General features: G+C 47.0%; 1 long non-coding RNA gene across 2 annotated transcripts; it reads right to left on the bottom strand.

Moving 5' to 3' along the window:
- Nucleotides 1-232: 232 nt before the first annotated feature.
- Nucleotides 233-14,810, bottom strand: LOC106747901. Of its 2 annotated transcripts, none has more exons than XR_001374698.1 (3): nt 14,619-14,810; nt 7,655-8,105; nt 233-374 (listed from the first exon to the last, which is right to left on the bottom strand). It is a non-coding gene; the product is annotated as an uncharacterized LOC106747901 (long non-coding RNA). The 2 variants fall into 2 exon arrangements; XR_001374699.1 differs by having other exon boundaries at nt 7,934-8,105; nt 14,619-14,806.
- Between the last annotated feature and the right edge of the window lie 4,088 nt (nt 14,811-18,898).

Consider the following 18,898-nt stretch of genomic DNA (forward strand, 5'->3'; position numbering starts at 1 on the left):
TTGGGGGAACGCACCCAGTGATTCGACTTGCTATTATACGATGTAATCAGTACTCCATAAATATCCGCGCTTTCACTCACCCACCGCTAAGGACTCGAATAAGTGTTGGGTTTTATAGATGCGTTACGCCGATCGTTTTAGCGGGTCGTCGGGTTATGATAACAACGATTCATTCTCTCATGATCGTCCTCTCTCATGCTGCAGATCGCGAAGAAATATAACGGTTGTCTTCCGAAGATTACGAGATCTTTATTATCGCTGCTACAAATGTCTTGAAAAGTAACAACGCGCGCGACGCTGGGGTTATTCTCGACGTAGAAATGGATTAAGTTTTCGACGATTAGTTTTCGCAAGGAAAAGTGAAGTAGCAAGACCTGTGAACAGAAAGATGGAATATATGAATATGTATTCCGTCTGATTAAAACAAGGAAAGAGCACGAAAATTATATGAAACAATAAGCAAGAATATATCTTTCAAAAATATTATAATATGAATAAATATGTAAACGTTCTTACATCTTATTCTTTACTCCTTTTATTGGATTTTAAGCTATAGCTTATTCCTAATATCTTATTCCCAATTCTCTATATTTAATTCCTTGCTTCTTATCCCTTTCATCGTGTCTGAACCCTTATTTTCAGGGATAATCGATAATGAGCAATTCCCTCCCTTCCGTCGTCTATCTCGCGTAACAATATCATAAATAATATATAAACCTTTTCTTGCACGGGTTAGATTGACATTTTTTAAATAAAATCGCACGCCTTAGAAGCACGATGGGTAATTTCAAAACAGAGGAAGCTGCAATCACGCAGATGGGGCGCAGTCTAATTCGGTAGCTTTGTTAAGATTACGGTGAACTTGACGGAGATGACACCGTTGTTGCGTCCCCGGGGTGCCTTTGTATCGGCGGGCCGCGACCCGCGCTCCAAAGTCGGATAAGAGAAAGAAACAAATCCGCCACCTCTGGATATGAGAAACCGTGCGATGGCCGATGCGATAGCTGTCTTGGTAAGCTGTCTAGGAATGCGGCCCTCTCGCTCAGTCTCCCATTCTATTTCAATCAGCCTCTTTCTCTCTATCTCTTTTCTTCCCTCCTCTCTTTCTCCCTCTTTATCATTCTCTTTCTCTCTCTCTCTCTCTCTTTCCCTGTCCGAGTCCGACATGACATCCGAGAAGCCTTCATCAGGCCCCAATATCCAGGGCACATCGTTTCGCTTGCCACCCTGTCGGCGGCAGATCAAATCAATCTCGATCGTGGCGCGCTGCTCGACCCTTTTCCAAGTTCTCGAGATGTCCGCGTTAATATCATGCCGCGTGAGGTAATATTACTCGCAGTATAACAAGTCTTCTTCTTCTCAGCTATCAAACCGGCTCAACCGCCGACTGCGTCACTACGAGAAAAAACTGAAACACGCGGATGACAACTGCATACCTTAGAGACCATGAAATTAAAAATAGCGGGAAACCGTTGTTAGAAAAATGATAGCTACAACAACCAGATACGTTGAGTACTTATCCTTCGGTAAAGATCGCACGGTGACATCGGCAAGTATAAATGAAATGAGAATAGCGCTAAGACCGAGCGCTTTAACGCTGACAGTAACGTGTTAGGCCTACTAAGCCTGCGTGTTTTCTTCCGCTTATCATCTCTTCCACGTTTTGCGCAAGATATCCCACATCCCATTCTTTTATTATTCAAAAGAGAAAGTTGTGCATATGACTTTTACTATTATCTGATTTAATTAGATAACTGGTTTTCTGGCGGCAACCAGTTCGCAAAGATAATAGAAATAATAGATAATAGAAAAATTAATAAACTCAATAATTCAGTAATAATTTTAATACTCAGTAATCAACTCAATAAAAGACCAAAAAATACCAAGAAATCACCATTTTTACCATTTTTTCGTGATGTAAGCTTGAAAGATCCATGATGTTATTTTAGCGTCAAGATCACGGGTGTAAGGGTGTATTTAGACATTAAAAGAAATAAGGAATTATTGAGTTTATTAATTTTTCACAAACAAAGAATCCCCCTTAATGATGACGGTAATAGTTCATTAAAAAATATATAATAAAAGCGATGATTTCATTTTTAAAACGTTCTTATATTTTATTTTCTACACCTTTTATTGTGTTTTAAACTATAGCTTATCTCTAACATCTATTCCGAATTCCCTATAATTAACTCCTTATTCCTTGTTCCTTGCACAATATCCGGGTCGAAATTTTCGTTCTATATTAAATCTATTTAATTTTGCATTAAAGTCTTCAAAAGTTTCCTATTGTGCTCCCAGTGATGCCGCAAATGGAAAGTTATTCCCGTTTTCTCCGGTTGAAGATTTAATATAGAATTTAAAATTTCCCCCCGGAATGTCTAAATTCCCTTTGTAGCGTCAAAGGAGCATTATTTCCGTGTTCGCCACTTGAAGATTTAATGTAGAATTAAACAAACTTAACATAAACCAATGCAGGTATAAAATTTCAATTCGGGTGAGCCCTTACTCTCAAAGTTAATCAGTAATGAGCGAAACCCTCTTGCCTCTATCTCAACGTATAATTCGCCTTTACCTTTCGCAAAAACGCGATCGATAAGTGTACAAGCGGACAAGCGGACATGGACACCTTCCTCCTCCTCTCAATGCTGCCTCGCATCATCCAGCTGACGTCTCCGTGCAGACGCGCGTTTATGCGGCTACACCGAAATCCGGCCGAATTGTGTCGGCAAACACCGTGCATTGTCCGCACGGGGAAAAATTGCCGGGGCGCGTTTACGTCACGCCGCCCGTCCTGAAAAGTAATCTACACCGTATTGTCGGTGCGTGCGTCCGGCCATCCGCGAAAGGTCTTAGTGCCCCTTTCTCTCTCTCTCTCCCTGTTCGCTTTTTAGCGCGCGGGCTTAGTGTGCCGCGATATTCGCCGACGAGGAGGAAAAAAGAGGAGGACGACGCGCGCATTCGCGGCGTGACGATCTGTCACGGGCATCGACGATCGCGGTCGGATGATCGCGCGTAAGCGCGTTATTCGGGCCTTTCAGACCCGCGACGGTATCGTTGCCTCTTACTCCGGGGGTTGGCACTCTACAGGAAGGGCGGGGTGAGTCCTCGGCAACCGCCATCAGCAACCGGGATTATCTCTCTCGTTGGGTCTCGGCGCGACGATGCCGCCGTCGGTCCTCCTTCCTTTACCTGGCTGCTCCTCGAGGATTTCGGCGCCTACCTGTGCGAACATCGCCCGCTCGATGTGGCGCTCGACTGGCACAATGGAGAGACAACTGGGACCCGCATGGTGCAGTTTAGCGCTGCTGAGGAGCGCGATCCTTCCGATTCGCAGGCTCTCTCGGTTTGTTCGCCGGGTTCGTTGACTCGTTCGTCGGAAATCATCCGTTCGTCGCCGGCTGAGAGTCGAGCGGCGGGACTCGCGGAAGCGACTCGATTATATTCGGACGTCTCGGATTTACGGCGGGTCCCGAGTTACGGCTTACTGCCTCGACCTCGGACGGAAGTTTTCTCAAGAGGTCCGAATCTGCGCCAATGTCGATGTACATATTTCTACCGCGCGAGAGCGGCCAAGCAAGTTTGGGGAAATACGACTCCCTCGTGTTTACGTTTTCCGTTTTTGCGAACTCGGCAGGTGGCCCCGACTTTGAACGGTTCGTTTCGCTCGAACTGCGCCCCGTGTTCCGTAATGACGAGTCTTTTTCAATATTTGTCCGCTCCACGAGCGTCCGCACAAACTACAGTAAGTAACGCGTTAGAGATGTTGCTAACTCCTTCGAGTCTTGCTTCACGAAAAGTCAGCGCTACTCGAGTACGAATCGAGGTCGGATCGACGTGATCATCCGTCGTGAGAAGGACGGCCGAGAAAATTTCGCGACCGGCAGACGATAGAGAGAAGGAGATATATAGATAGATAGATAGATAGATAGAGAAAGAGAGAGAGAGGAGGGGGACAAAGGTGAAGACACGCGCGGGATCCCGGCTCTTCGGCCGTTTTCCAGAGCGCGCCGCAGCTGTAAAACGCCGTATACCATCGGCTCGGTGATCCGCGATGCCTAATTTTCGAGAGTAGGTCCAGGCGGGCGGAAAGGGGGCGAGGAGCCACCTGGAACCCCCGGATCAAGGGAGTGAGGGACTATTCGGATGCGCCGAGCCGTGCAACGAGCCGCCGCGAAATAAGGGATGCTCTCCTCTTTCTCCGCCCTGCCTCCCCGACCCTCCCCGGACAGTGTCGTAATGCGGTGCCTCCGACCGTGTTTCGGGCCCTCGACCGCCGTTTTTTTTCTTCTCTCCTCCTCGTCCTTTTTACGACGCGCACCATCCCGTGCGCGTACGTGTGTACGCGTGTAACTAATACGGAGAGACGCCGTTCGGGACAGCGAGCGAAGGGTACGCGCCGAGGAGACTTAAGCGCGAGCATACTTACCGCATGTTGCCATAATGAGTCGCGGGGTCGAGTGCACCGGGGACAGGGAGGGGAGGGGGGGACTTATCTCTCCCCCTCCCGCCGGCCTGCTCCCTTTTCATTGAATGCCGCAAAGAGCGGCCGATGCCTCCAAAGGAAGATTAAAGAGCCGCGATCCTCGGCGCAGTTTGTTTATCGGCCGGCTTGCTTTCTCTTCCCCCTCGCTCCTCCTCCGTGTCTGCTCCTGCGTTTCCACTTTTTTTTCCCCTCCTCTCTTTCTTCATCTTCATCTTCCTCCTCCTTCACGCCCTTGCCGTCTTCGACACCCGCCGCGTCCCCTCGACGCCGAGTGTGCGATCCGCCGCGTATTACGAACCAATAAGACCCAGGAGCGGTTTCCTCAGCGGGAAGACTCGGAGCGCGTTTGCCCGAGGAATATCGATATTCCCTCTCGACGCGAGAATCGCTCGATCTTCGCCTCCTGTTCTTTCCCGGGCGAATTTTCAATTTTCGCCCTTCACTGGAAGATTTCCGAACGGGAGTCTCGAAAGTTACAGAGATATTCTCTCTCTCGCGACGCGCCTCCCTTTGAAATCATCGGAGGGCGATCCAATTTTGTCGCGCGCGCGTCTCTCAGCAGCGGTTTCCGCCCGACAACTGTAAAAGTTAGACGCGTTTCGCCGCTCTCACAAAGCGCACGTAAAATCGCCTGCCCGCCGCAGTACGTAGTGTACGCACTGGATGTACAAGGGTTCAATCGCGGTTTTGCGAGGGGTTGGAAAGTCGGCACACCGGAGGGACGTGCAGGGGATGTTTCGGAGAGTAGGGCGTACACACAACTGGCGGAGGGAAAACATGGTGGCCAACTGGTTGCGGCATTCATCAGAGGCGGTGCTCCGCGTACCTTTTGAGATCTCCTCTTTTTTACCGTCCTCCGTGTATACACGCGTATATACCGGCGCGCGAAGGGGAACGAGAAGGAGAAAGAGAGAGAGAGAGAGAGAGAAAGGGAGAGAGGGGGAACGACTGGCTCTATGAGAAAAACTCTCCATTGAAATTATCGACGAGAAAGGAGCCGCCTCCGTGTCGGCTCCCTTTGCGCGATCCCGCTTCGATCCTACGAGGAATCATCGGGAGGTATTTACACCTTCTTTACGCCCAAGAGCCGCACGCAGTGCATTATCGCCGGCTCTGCTTAATCATGCGTGGAGCACGCGATCGTGCGCTCGCGCGCAGCCCTCGTCTCGCTACCAACAAAGCCGCACGTACGTAATGGCAAAACGTCGTCACAAAGAAAGCGCCTTTCTCCCGCGAACGCGTTCCTGAGGCTGTCGCGTAAATATAATATCTTTGAGGCTGCACACGAATAAAAAATACGTTATTAATAGCTGGAAAATTGCGTGAGCGTAAGACACCGTTTTCGCCGCGTTTTTCACTCTCTCAGCATCGACCGCAATCGTAACCTTTCGATCGGCGACAATACGAAACGAAATGTTCGCGTCGTGTCACGGTCCATCAGCCGTGAGAGTTTCTCCATGTAAGGATGTTTCGATTCGTACCGATACATTGAATTATTGACACAGGTCACTTGATATCCGATATGTCGCATCGATATTTTCAATTTCAATATCGTAACGTATCGGTTAAAGACTTAGATATCAATTGATTCAATGCGAACCAAAACATAATTTATCTGTGTTCCGTTATTGTATAATGCTCATAAATATATTCTTATTTCAAGATTCAAATATTGTCCTCACACAGAAAAGAAACAGTTTTAAATCGAGAATAGATATTCCCAAATATAAACAAGAACATTATAATCTTCTTGGAGGGTTTTTAATCTTGAATCGAGTTCAAGTAATACTTGCATCAATACAAATTCAATCAAACTAAAAAATCTTCTACGAAGATTATAATATCCTTGCTTATATATGAGAATATCTATTCTTAATTTAAAACTAATTTCTTTTTTGTGTAGGCATTAAGACGGCCTTTTTATTGATTAAGGGATTATTGAAGTGAACAGACACGAATCAAGCGACATGCAACGTTACCACGTGAAATGGATATAATTCATATGCGCTTTCTCAGGAGATTTGTCGAAAAATAACAGCGTGCCTGAGTCGAAATTTTAGTTACTTTAATCTTCCGTTAAAATATTTTTCACCAATGAACGGTCGCAATGTATTTCACAAATACTAATTTTCTAATTATTTTCTTCTGCTTCTTGAAAGAATTTTTCTCTCATTAGCACTTGGCTGATAGGCCAGGCATTAAAGTCACGTAAAAAAGTAGGGAAGAGCAAAGAAAACAGAGAAAAAATATTGACAAGGAGGAATTCGAGCGAAATTTGCGGGATATTGCGATTAAATTGCGGGTTAAATCTAATTTAGTTCCACGTTAAGTCCTCAAAGTTCTTCTATTGTACTGCTTTGATGCTACAAATGGGAAAGTTATTGCCGTTTTCCCCATTTGAGGACTTAATGTAGAACTGAAATTTAGACTTTAGAGGTCTCAACTTCCATTTGTAGCATTAGAGAAGCATTTAACGTGCTCCTTGGATACTACAAATAGGAACTTATTTCCGTTTCTTCCCCTTTAGGGGAAAATTTAGGCTCGTATTCTGAATGCACTTACAACGATAGCGCGCTAACAAGTCAACTTATTAATAATTTTGAAAAGGGATTTTGCTATAAACATGCGTAATTATCGATTTTTCCTATCAGAACATTATTATCATCGTGAATATTATACATAATATTATACGTAATAATACATGAGAATGCTCATAACTCTTGACTTGTTAGCGCGCTAACATCGTTGTAATGTACGTGAGGAATACGAGTCTAATATAAAATTTAAAATTTCGATTCGGACGGTCGCTCTCTCCGACTTCTCTCCGATAATATATAAAATTTAGAATGTTATCATTAACAAGCAAAATAATATCTAAAAGACGTCTCGAAAAGTAACGATGCTCTCTAACATCGATACATTTCTAATATCGGTTGTACAAACCGTGACTCTTCGGATTACAATCAAATCAAATATATGAACTATAGACGTCAGAAGCTAAATTTGCAGGTGACGATCGCCAAAAATTTATCGCAATTTCATACATAATATAATTTAATATGCATTACAATACATTTTTCGCGATCATCATCTGCAAATTTGGCTAATCCTAACGTCTATAATTCATATATTTTGTACAATATATCGGTGTATCGGTATTACGTATACTTCGATTCGTATCGATACAAAATATCGACACTTTGTGCTCCTCCGCGCGTCCCTGATCCCGTGGGTATCTCGTTTTATCTCGGGACCAATGGGTGGATTCGACGGTGGTGGACCATCGCGTCATCCCTATGCGCGAGGGAGAGTCGATAGATCCGCGAGTGAGGAAAAACGGAGACGCGACGCGTCGAAGTGCCCGGAAGGGAGGAGAATGGGAGCAGGCGAGCCGCGCGGCGCGCATCAGAAGCGTGGCAAATCTCCCTCTCGGATGTTTCCAATTACGTTTACGTCTCTCCGCCTGCTGCCCCCCTAGCCGCCCCGACCGCCCGCCATCCTTGCCCCGGTGCCGGTGTCTGATTACACCGCGATGTCGGGCGTCCCGTACGCCGCAAAGAGGAGAGAGAGATATACACTTGCCGCGCCCGCGTCGTCCTTCGTCGCCGGGCGCCGAAGCCTGAAATCAGAGAATAATAAAATTCACCTAACGTCGTTTATAACCGGGGATACCGAAGAAGAGGGCTCCCTCTCTTTCTCTCTCTCTCTCTCTCTCGAGACTTCTACGTAGCGGAACGCAGCTCGCGGAAAGGGCGCGCGAGGGAGTAATCCGATACGACGAGGCCGAAAGTTTCGCGAGGAGGGTAACATAGTTGTGTCGGCAAAGTCGGCCCTTTAAAGAGACCGCGAGATCGAAGCGCCGTTTGCGCTCGTTCTCGCCCAACATCCGCTTCGGACCGTCGCTTCGTGCGACGGGTAGCCCGAATATTCCCCGTATGTTGCTCGTTTCGCACAATAAATCGCCGCGACGATGTATAATTCGATGCCGGGAGCAATATCATTCGCGGTATCACATTCTTCCTTCTCTTCTCTCGCCCTTTTTCCGCGCTTTCTCTCTCTCTGTCTCTCTCTCTCTCTCTCTCTTTCACTCATTCTCCCTCTGGTTTTTTTTTTTTGAAACGACGAATACAATCGCGTTTATAGTAAATCGCTCGATTGTTACCGCCGCTGTTGTTATTATACGTACGCGGCTAAATCGATTATTCGCAAATTGTAATTATTATTCTCCGCGGCGTATCTTTGTCCCGAGTTATATATATTTTTTTTTGTTCCGGTAATCACGTTGCGCCAGTCTCTTTTTGTCGCGGAACGAGACATTTAAAGCCCCGCGAGCGCATAATCCATTGTTCACACGGATAATTTTATTAATGTACGTTAATCCGCGTGTTCCACGCGTTCAAATGCCCGTATTGCAGTTCGTTAACTTAATGGCGATTATCAGGATGAAATACAACTCGTAAATGCGCGAGGCGCAATCCGGATAAGCCGAAAGGCAATAAAGAGGAATTGTAAATGCCTCGGATGAAAATGCTGCCAACAATGCGGCCTCGATAGTATTCTGTTCGTGTTAAACGTTCGAATAACACCGTTGCGAGCACGGAAATCGGTTCGATTAAAAATACCGCTAAGCGCGCTAGTCGTTTTTGCGCGATATGCGGCGCGCAACAATAGGCGGATGTGCGTGAAGTTCGAAATACAAGTTCGGCGGGCGATACCCCAGAAAATTGACAATGTGCGAAGAAGATCTAGCGATATCGGCGTTACAAGGTATAAACGAGACAAGGGGAACTTAGTAAGGTAAAAGTATCGATACGTATAGATATTCATCGCATTAAGCTAATCCTGAATCTGACGTTTTTTTACTAGTTTTACGAAAGTTTTCACTTGGGTGACCGCCGTTACTCCGTTTTGCTATATATATATTAGTGGTCGGAAATTTATACATTCGTGCACAGAAAAAAAATTAGCACCCACAGCTAAAAATGAGCGATCCATATAGTACAACTGAAATTTCGACAATTTAGCGAGTTTTCTTTATCCCTGCGTCTATTTTTAGCTCCCACAATTAAAAACTAGATCTGGTAACTTAAATTTCAGTTATATTATGTGGACAGATAATTCTTGCTTCCATGTAGTTAAAACCAAAACAATAAAAATGTCCAGGTTTAGGCGCATATCCGGGTGTTGGTACTTTTACCTTACAAGCGCTCTTGAACAAATTCTTTTTGAGCGATATATTTATTAATATATGTGAACAATAGTGGCAATAAGAGGAGGGCGGCTGTGTGTACAAATTAAATTAGTTCCGTGTCAGCGATCATCTGGAATATCAACATTGCGTGTTGTAGACAAACGCGGCGCGAACGAGCGGGACTCGTCGCGCGTTTCGACTGCGACTTGATAAATCCAATTGTACGCGGCGGCTAAAGCCGAAAGGTACACGAGGGCCGTGTCGAAAGAGACACGAACTTTGACAGCGACTCGCTGCCGCGTGTTTCACGGCTATCAAGTGAACGCTACCTATATACTCTAGCTGCGGGGAATATTAGTGGCGGCGCATAAAGACGTTATTATCCTGACGGCTGCCGTCTACTCCCTGCATTCGTCGCGATCGGTATCGCTTCCTGAGTCTCGGTGAGTCGAATCGCAAGATATACGCGAGGCGCCTCGCGCGAAGGCGCCCCGGAAAATCGCTCTCCGTTGAAGCAAGATTTATTTATCTCGTATGCGTGTATATGTGTATGTGTGTGTGTGTGTTTGGGTTTGTGCATATGTGACGAGTCCAATTTTCAAGTACAATGAACTTAAAAGTGGAATATCGATACAGGTGAACAAGACGTAGCTAATTTGCACATAAAAAAGATTAATATCAATTCAATATTCGTAACTTCGTATATAAACAAGAATGTGTAATTTTATATAAAGATAAAACTTGCTCATACATGAAGAAATTCTATATATTAAAGAATTCCACACACACAAATATGCATTGTAAAAATATAATATTCTTGTTATTCAAGAATGATTTATATGAATTGAGAGGAAAAAAACACTTATTAGAAAGAACGATATCTTCAAACTGAAATTCTTAGTTTAAAGATATGGTTCTTTCTACTGAGTATTTTTTACTCTCGATACACGAAAATTATTCCTGAATAACATGATTATATTTTCAGTGAGACTATATAGATTATTTCTTCATGTATAAGAGCAAATTTTATCTTCAGATTATATATTTTTGCTTATATGTGATGATATGAGTTTTGAATTGATAATGATTTTTTCCCGTATAGCGAATAAACGAAGCTAAGACGTAAAGCTCGACTTACGGTACCCGAAAAATCTTTAGCTGAAGGTGTGTTTTTCGCACGGATGGGAAAGATTGACCGGCAAGTAAATAGGGGATTTCGTTCGGCGAAAGACTTAGAATTTTCTATCTTTCTATTCTATCTTTTCTTCAAAGTCTAGTAATCCAATACCCTGCCGCGTTAATCTGACAAAAATCCGTCTCAATCATATCCGTCCGATATTCTAAGAATTTGCATTCTTATTTAACACTCTGCGGCCCGCCAACGATATAATATTGGCGTGTCTTTACCGATGAAACGGTCCGCCGACGATATAGTATCTTCGCTCGAATTTCAACGTTGAGTCCGCCGATATATATAGTCTGTTCGTTTTAGCTGAGCCAGCTACACTAAAAAAGCTCTACATAGACGTTAAAGTATACATATGAAGTATATATATATGAAGTTTATGTACGAGAATTTCCCGTTTCAATATGTGTAAATATCTTGAATTAATGCAGCAAGTTCAACTAGAAAGAATCGACCAATAGTGACGTCGCGATAGAACGTTACTATTAATGATATACACATACCTACAAGGTTGAAGATAAATATGTAGATTAAAATAAAAGTGGAATATGCTTAGCAACGTGCTAGCAACGTTATGAAACATTGTAAACATAATGAAAAACCGCAGTCGAGCATTAGAAAGTGACGAATTGAAAGTTGAAATAGTAATGAACGGAAGTGCAGAAATATTAAATAATAGAATTATATCCGATGGAGAATTTCATCAGACGATGAAATTATTACATCTTCAGACGATATACAAAATTTCTCACAGCCAATTCTAAGCACGTTATTAAAAAATTGCAAGCATGATTTTACATCGGACGGTTCTCTCCTTTAGGTAAATTAATTTATCAATACGCCGACGCTTGACGACTTTTTCCAATAAGGAGAAAACTAATATTGTTGACTATCCGAAAAACAAATAAAAACGAAAAAAGTTGAAATAAAAACAAATAAAAGCAAAAGAAATTTATTATGTTTATTAATGAGGGGAAAATATGAACTTTACGATAATAAAAGTCAAATTGCTGTAATTTTAATAAATCCTTTTATGCCGGTGTTTATTTACGAGCGAAAAGGTGCGGCTAAACATGGATTATAGGTTCGGTTTGCTTAAGTCAGGTAGCGCGACAACTTCCATACAAAGCGCGGACCGCAAAGTGTTAATAATTTTCCTTTAAATCGACTGTCCCGTTGCGTTTTTGTTAGCTACGGACCGTAGCGAAAGCTTCGGAGCCCAGCGGATCGGCAGCGAGACTCCCACGCGCGTATCAACGCACTCAGCGAATCTTGCACCTTTCTTCGCCTCTGATTACTCATGCTTGGCCGATTAATTGCAAACTCGTTTGGATACGTGCGTTTAGTATCGATTGTGCAAGGTCGCTCTAGGTTTTTAAATAGCACTTGAATGATTTTCCTCTATTTCTTATTCATCCACCACGTAAGTGGCTGCGCGCAATGAAATTACGTAAACACATTTGTGATCTGGTAGATCCACCTATTCGATAATACTTATCAAATATTCGCTTTTTTTTTCGGGACAAAAGATCCGGTAGAACACAGAATGTTTTTTTACAGCATTTGAATATACCACTTGAATGTATGATACTGGATGTCAAAAACGTTAACATTAAGTTGATAGAATCCGCCGACGTTTTTGTTTTTCTATTTTTCCGCTTTTTTTCTGTTACACGTTTTATCGCAGATAATCCGTAACCCCTTTATCGACCTTTCTATCAGACCGATACAGTTTTTTATTTCCACCCGCACATTACTAATGGCAGGGAACAATGCGGGATAAATCGTATTGTAAAATCAATTTCTCGTCGCGTAATGCCGTCAACGTGAAGTTATGATTGGTATACGAAAAAGCGGCCGGTGTGTGTGTGCGTGTGCGCGCGCTTTGCGAATATAAAAATAATTGGTAGTCGACGAGTTTTTCGCGAGCGACACGCGCGGGCTTTTTACATGCCGCGACGAATGATCGAAATAATTTGCGCGTCGGCGCCGGATCCGCGAAACTTTCTCGGTGACACGCATTTGTACCGGCGTTGCATTTTTTGCTGCGCTATTTCCTTCCCCGCCTCCCTCGCCCCTGTCATCGTGTCGTTAATCGCGCCGATTGCCGCGCGCGCGGCGAGGAAGAGTTAGATACGCAGGTAATTGGCGCCTAATTGGACCCACCTGTTCCATCCGGCCGGGCAAAGGAATCTCGACTCTCTTACGGTATTTATTTTAAGCGAAAGGGTTGGTCTCTCTCTCTCTCTCTTTTCCCCCCTCCATCTATCTTTCTCTCTCGATTATCCGGTACTCGTGCTGATCCTCTTTTGTCAACGGGGCGAATCACGAATTCCATAAAGAGACTTTTCAATATCACATAGAAGGTCGATCGAGAGACCGAATTTAATTAAGGGGCGCATTTTTACCCCGTCGTTCTAACGTTTTTGAAAGTGTTTCCACCCTCCGAAGAAAGTTTCTTTTAGTTAGTTACAACGCCTCGGATCTTTGCAGCCTCGCTTTTATTTCGGAATGTTCAAACCCGACGTAACGGCTACGCGGTAGAGGGTGAGAAATTAAACTACAATTATCAGTGTGTCGTGAGAATTAATGCGAGATGCGCGCCAGTCTGCGACTCCGGTGTCCGCGCGATACACGTCGGCGGAAACGCGTCCGCTCTAATTCCGCGTAATACGGCGTTTCGTGCGAGTTGCTTTGTATGCGAAGTAATCGCTTTAAAGCGCTCCCGGTAATTCTCAAAGAAAGAGCAAACGCCGGTTTTTACTCGCGGCCGCCATTATCTCTCATTAGAGCGGTTTCTTTCACTGGCAAGCCCGCCCCGCGCTCTTCTCTCTTATGTCAACCCGCGGGCGCGCGCGCGTTTATGTGTGCGCACGTACAGAAAAAACCGCGGAAAATCAAATAAAGACGGGCAGATTCGAGGAAAGGGGTGCGAGAGAAGAGGGTGGAACGCAAAGTGCCGTGTACCAGCGCTCCGCGCCGCGCAGCGCAACTGCGTGTGACGCACGGACGGACTCGGAGATAAAAAAATAAACACGTATGAAATCGGACGGGTTGCCGAAGGCAGATAAATCGGAAGGTGGATTACGGACGGTCGTGACGGACGTTACGCGTGAAAGCGGCGTCGGGACGTCAAACTCGACGTTCATCCGCGTCAAACGGTTCTCGTCCGCCTTGCGCTCGAAACACGGTACGGGTCGGCGAGGTCGCGAGAGGGACGATCCAGCGATCCCGACAAATTAAAAGCCGTCCGGCCGTAAGTAAGTAACAAAGCTCATTATTGATGAGAGCTCGCCTCGCGTGAGAATCTTAATCGCCAAGATAATGGCAGGCGGTTGATCTCTCACGATTTGATAACCCGAGACGAGTGATCTCGCGATTTCGGACAGCTCCAGACGTCCGAGAACAACCGGATGAAGTTCTGTCGGACACAACAAGGACTCGCGAGTCCAAAGTCATGACGTCGATCGGTACCGTCCCAATATCAGACACGAACGAATCGAGGAGGCTAAGGTGTTCCAGACGCTGTCGGCCCGACAAAAGGGTGGTGGTGGCAGGGAAAAGACAAAGGAATCGAGTCGCACGCGCGGAAAGATGGAGGAGCGATGCCGAGAGAGAGAGAGAGAGAGAGAGAGAGACTCACGCGAATATTTGAGCGGCGTCGTGATTTCGCGATTTCTCTTTTTCCTTTCTTCCACACGTACATACACACACACACGCACACAGTCACGCGTGCACACAAGAGCAGAACTTACCCCGGCGGCGTGAGAAATCCGCGCGGAACGCTCGGCAGATAGGGAAAGGAGACGGGTGGAGACGGTGACGACGACGACGGCCGGCGACGGCGTTGCGTGCGAGAGTGGCGTCGCGACGCCGGGCGTCGGCGTGGATCTCGCGCGCGCCCTGCAGCGCGACGACGCTCCGCGACGCGCCGCGCGTCGAAAACAATGGCGTCGTCGAAATTCCGATCCAACAGGGAACAGAGAACCGCCCACGACAGGCGCCGCCCCCGGTTCAAAGCATCGTCGGCGGCGGCTGTGCCGGGGGCCGCGTCGGGGAACTCGTGCCGAGTTGCGCCGCGACGCGCGGTTGCGGTTTATCCCCACCGTCGGCGACCGGTGAGCGCGACGAGCCGCGGCCACGCCAGGACGACGTTGCTCCACCCAGATACAAGTTATACCGCACGCTCCTGGTCGAGAAGCCTCGTCCGGGGTAACGTTGCCCGGAGGCAAGGCAACTGCTGGCCGACTCGGACGGGAAAGGGAGAAAGAGAGAGTGAGACAGGGTGAGGAACAGAAGGGATGGGAGGGGGAGGCGAAGAACGAGGAACGGAGACGGCGAGAGCGGCGAGAAAGAGAGAGAGGGGGCGCGGTGGAGCAGGGACAACACCGAAGGGAGAGAGACGGTGTGTGTGTACGAGGGAACGCGCTTAGGGGTGGGGTGCGCCGAAATCGTGCGGCAGGGATCTCGGCATGAGGAAAGGCAGACTCTGGTGGTCAATCGGGCGCCGCGCACCGCAGCAGCGACGCGTCACTGCATCCCTGTTTTGGGAGTCGGGCACGTGCTTCTTTCCTCTCCACCGACGCGCACGTTCAACTGCACTCCGGCTCGCAGCAGGTCGTCCGCGTTCGCAGCCAGCGAGGCGCGACAAACGCCGTTAAACCGCCGTGCGGCCGCGCTTCCACGCCCGCGCCACGTCGCCACTCGAGAGAGGATTCTTGGATTTGCTGCTCCTCTCTCTCCCTCCCTCTCTTTCTCTCTCTCTCTCTCTCTCTCTGTTCTCTTCTCTTTCTGCGATTTAAGCAGAAGTAGCAACATACGAACAGGTGCGCGGCGTCGGTAACGTACACCTCGCGTGCGCGCTCGTCCCTCGAGCGCACCCTCTCCGAGAAGCGGTACTCCTGGCGCTGCCGTGGCCCTGAGGAGACGCGCCTCCGAGTCCGCCGTGGTCATCGTCGCGCTCGCTCGCAGGCTGATAAAGCGGCGCGGCCCACGTAAACTCGCCGGCAGTGTGGATTCCCCGAGGACGACAACGACGTGGCGAGGTCCGTTCGTACTCTCGTTAAACTGTGCAATTGTAGTGTGTCAGTGAGACCGCGGAACCCAAGTCGCGGCCGCACGTCGTCATAGCTGACTCCTTCCACGGTCGGGTTCCCCGTCGGCGACGTGGCGAACTGAGAGTGCGGGTGCTCCGCCGCGACTCGCGGGGCCGCGCTTCGAGAAAAAACAAAAGTGCCGTGAGAGGAGCCACGCGGATTGTGCTTTCAGCTGGTGCCTGGATCCGGCCTGACCACGGCCATTCTCGACACGGTATGTGTTACCCGCATTCTTCGGCTCGCGAGACGAGGAGGGCGAGATCTTTCCTTCTTAAATTCACCGGCTCCGAACGGTGGATCGCGGACGATTTCTGCGAACGATTCTCGCCGCTCGAGTGTCGGAAATCGAACGCGAAACGCCTCGCATCTCGTCCCGATGACAGTCCACCATCCTTGAGACTCGCGTTATGCGTCACACGGATCATTAATTCGCTCGTAATTGATCCGGCAAGGTTCGGAACCGCTTCCCATTAATTGTAACGTATCGTTAAGGGGAGCTCCGTTTTGTCAAAAGTAATTGATCTTCTTGCGTCTCTTTTCGTTACGTCGTATCGTCCCTGCGTTTAACGGACGAGATTGTTTCTCCCCCGACGTTCGGAGTATTCCGGTCGGGCGCGGGACCTCTTTTATTTTGGCATTTTTACTCGCCAGGTTCGCGCACTTCTGGCCCCCGATCAGCGGTGAAATTAAATAATTATCGCCTCAGGAGGAAAAATTACAGGTGCATACACGCGCGAATATATCAATTTAATGAACTCGAATTTCAAGTAACACGCGGCACGGTAGGAAAATTTACACATTTGAAAGAATATCGCGATACGTATGAACGGATTTTCTCTCTCGTCATTACGAAATATCTCCTTATTAATTTTTCAATTTACGCACCCGCACGTAATCATTTTTATCCGCTTAAGCGCGAGCAGTTTTAGCGATGCCCGACGCGCGAAATGTATGGAAAATATTTACCGCGAAATTATGCGCGCGGATCCCGCCGTAACTCTCTGTCTCGTCGCGGGTATATTCGCGAGTACGCTGTGTTTTCCACGATCAGGAACAATCGATTCCTCCACAGGTGCGTTCCGTCAGTTTAAGCGCGCGCGAGACGTTTATTCTTTGATTTACCGCGATTATGAGATTTTAATCTCATTTATGCGGCAAGAGCGAAAATATATATCTATATATATATATATATATATCTCATTGCTCGTCCAGGACACGGCGGTAAAAGAGCGAATTTTCCCCCGCAGGACTCGCCTCTATCTATAGAAAACTGTAATAAACCGGAATAGACGTAATAACTTGGACGCGCGCGCGCGCGACGGCGCGACGGTTAGCTACAAATTGCGCGTGGCACAATGGCGTTGTTAACGCCCGAGTACCTCATTATGTTCGCGAAAAAAGCTGCCGATTGCGAAGCGAAATGCTCATCGGGCTTGTTTAATGAGAGCGTGCGAGGCAATATCGCGGGTGTCCTTTACGGCTTCGATTCTCGATCTAACGCGCTCAACCGACGCTCTATTTACGTTCTGATCTTATTCCGGAGAATTGACTTCAATTCGAGATCATCATCCGCGTCGCATCCGCGGCGTGAAATCCGCGCGACGATTACATTTCACGGTTTTTACTAGCGCGTCGCCCGACCGATCTCGGATTGAATATCGAATACCGCGTTTATTGCTGACATTGGCTCTAATACCGAAGTTCGAATATTTATTCCGCGCGTTTAATGCATCCGGATTATTATTCTGCCGCGCTTCAGATCTCAAAGAATAGATCGCAACTCGCGCGTTTCCCCGCTCGTGAATAGCGCTTGTAATTTTTCGAGGATAATTATATGTGAGAGGAGAGCGTTAAACGATTTTTCAGCGGAAGCGCTTTCACGTTCAGTTCTCGCGCGACTCCGTATTTCTCTCCGTGTCTCGACTCCATTGCGCCTCCTTTCAGCCTGTATGTTTATTCGAAAGAGAGAGAGAGAGAGAGAGAGAGGCGCACGACCGTCGCCATTATTTTTTAAACGAAGGGAGAAGCGAACACGTTTAGCTCATTGAAAGTGATACAATCTCGGAAAATAACAGATGTCTCCTCGAGTGCTCGACAAAGAAAGCTCTCGCTCGTACCTCGGAGATTTCGTGAAAAGCCCTTTGTCGTGCCCGAAGCGCCGGAGGGAGGGAGAACGAGCAGGGCTCGGAAAAAATCTTAATCTCAATTATTTACTAATTCCCTGTCCCCCTCCTCTGCACGTTACGGGTCGTCAGTTAAATCGACTCGTGTTTGCGAGTCTATTTTGTATTTTACCTCGCGCGACCGTCGTTTTTCCTTTTTGTATTATTTACCACCCGACGGAGCGCCGTATCTCCGTCTTACCTGATATACTCTTACATTCGGTTTGATGCAATTTAAATTGTTATCAAAATCACCAGTAAAAAGGTAGTCATCGGCTCCGCTTAAATTTAAAACCACGGAATAATGAAAAAGCGAGAGAGAGGGTGGATATATTTCTAGATAGATATATAATTTTATAGTTTGATCAGCTCGCTTGGTTTTCACTAGCTTGATTAGTTGGATTGTTGCGGTTAAATATATCGTGCCGCAGTTTGCTCACACACATGGAGATTCAGCGGTCATTCGCACGCGTCTGCGAAATGCGTCGAGAATGTAATAGTAAAAGAAAACGGTCAATCCGCACGCCCGATACAAATAAGCGCGGCATAGCGAGCACGAGAGAGAGAGAGAGAGAGAGAGAAAGAGAGAGAGCTTGCAGTTTGTTACCGGTGTTCTAATTGGCGCAAATTAATGCATCGTGCTTAAACTTGCGTCTTTCGCGCCCGACGGGATGCAGGTCGCCTGCGAGATATTCCCGCTTTTGTGCCCGCGCCGGCGAGGTAGCGCGCGAGTCGTGTCGTTTCAACGAGACTAAACGTAGCTCGTTTCTCAGATCT

This window comes from Dinoponera quadriceps, unplaced genomic scaffold (genome assembly GCF_001313825.1).
Source record: "Dinoponera quadriceps isolate SergipeBrazil2010 unplaced genomic scaffold, ASM131382v1 scaffold2551, whole genome shotgun sequence".
In the NCBI taxonomy this organism is placed as follows: Eukaryota; Metazoa; Arthropoda; class Insecta; order Hymenoptera; family Formicidae; genus Dinoponera; species Dinoponera quadriceps.